The following is a 1,961-nucleotide window of genomic DNA, read 5'->3' on the forward strand; positions in this document are numbered from 1 at the left end:
AAGCACTCAAGCTTCCTCTCCCCTTCCTCCTCCCCAAAGCCTGAGCCTCCCCTGCCCATGATTCCCTCAGCAGTGCAGGTTCCCAGCAGCAGACGCAGTGAAAGTGTGGGTACTGACGCTTACCCTGACATCACCCTGCTAACCTGGGAAATTCTGCTGGCTCCAACAGATTTGATCTGGCTCCTGCTTGGGCAGGAAAGAATTTTCCTGAATATTAGGAAATCGACACTGATATGGAGCAAGTTTTGAGATTTCCATTGGGATGCCACTGAAGAGACACGCATCCTCTGGGCCTCTCTGATGGATGCGCTGGGCTTCGGTCTGGGAACAGTGCTCGGCAGCCCAGGAGAGCTTCAACGTGCGTTCGAAAACTTCCCCAGGGAGCTCCTGCTTTGGGTGCCTGGTGAAGCAGCACCGCCAGTGCATGGGAAGCTGTGCCCCAGCAGGCTGTGACAGACCCGTCCCTGGGGCTTTCCAGGCCCCAAGGAGCAGGGAAAAGCAAAGCAAAACTTCTCGCCAAACATGTTTTGCTGCCTGTATCTCTGAGGCTATCAAGGCCACACTCATTTTCAGTGTATCAATTTTCTGCTAAAACCACAGCTTTGCCTAGACCTGAAGCCAGTCCTGGTGCAACAAGGTTGGTTTCCTAGGAGTGGAGACAGCAGGTGCCTGGTGGCTTCAGTGCTTTTTGGCCCGACTGAACAAGGCAAAAAAAAAAAAAAAGGAGCACCCCAAAACAAACAAAAAAATCTCAGCAACTATTTTTTTCTTCCTATAAAAGCTATATCAAAAAAATAAAATAAATACTTGGAGCATTCCTGAGGAGCTGGGGATCTCCAGACGGCTACCTGCCTTTCCCAAGGCAGAGCAGCTCCATTTCAGGCAATAGCCTCCAGGTGAGCGAGCCCAGCAGGAACAGGTTGGTGAGTGAATGCCTCGAAGGCAGCACCATGCCCAAGGTGGCCACATGCCCTCCTGTCCCCAGCCCAGAGCAAGCAAACGCCTGAGCCATGCCCTCAGCCCACGCCGGGCCCTGAGCACACCAGCAAGTGATGAGGGGTTTGGACTCAGCGTTCTCACACAGAGCTGCATGCCATAATGCCATAAGGGTGGCTCCGAGGCTTCCCCTGCTGCCGGAGGGAGAGATGACATGGCGGCACCACAAAGCCTGCCAGAGGGCTTTCACTGGCCCAATGTGCATCCTCCCCAGTCATGCTAGTATTTTAATGTTTTTCGCTAAAAAACTGAAGAACCTACTTTCTGAGCAAAGAGGGCACGCCACCACACGTCAGGGCTGACTGCCCCAGCCCCCGGGGTAAGTGGGGCACCTCGCTTGCTGCTCCCTCTGGCATAGCCGTTGCCCCGAGATCTTTCACGCCGCTGGGCTGTGCACCTCCCAGCTGGAGGGGTCCCCGCAGCTACCGGGGGTGCCGCAGAGCCCCCCGCAGGGCAGCGGGCTCGGGCCCCGGTGGGTCCTGCACACGTGTGGCCGCCTCCCGCCGGGTGCAGCCGTCCTAGGGAGCCCCGGAGCCTGCCTTTCCGAGCGCACGGGAAAGCCTCCCGGGCGCCTTCCTACGCGCCAGAACCTCTCGAATAGCTCACCCTTTCCCCCAAACGTGACACACACGCACGCACACACATCCCCTCCCTCCGCTTCCCCTGCACCACTTTTCCATGGCTCTTGTGCCCGCCGTAGCACGGAGCGCAGCGCAGCGCAGCGACAGCGGGAGCCTGACCCGGGCTGGGGGCAAACGCCCCGGGCTCCTATCCCTGTCAGCCCCCCCGGGACCCGGCCCGCCTCACCCCTCTTTTCTCCCCACCTCCCGGAACTGCCTTTTAATTAATCTCATCAGAAGGCGCAGAGCAGCGCGGTACCTACTGGGGTGCCCTCCTGACAGGGGAGCCAGGGTCCGGCCTCAATCCCCCTGGCTAGGCCAAGCAGGAAGCAGTGGGGGCACGTC

The sequence above is a fragment of the Anser brachyrhynchus genome (genome assembly GCF_964034855.1).
Source record: "Anser brachyrhynchus genome assembly, chromosome: 3".
NCBI lineage: Eukaryota > Metazoa > Chordata > Aves > Anseriformes > Anatidae > Anser > Anser brachyrhynchus.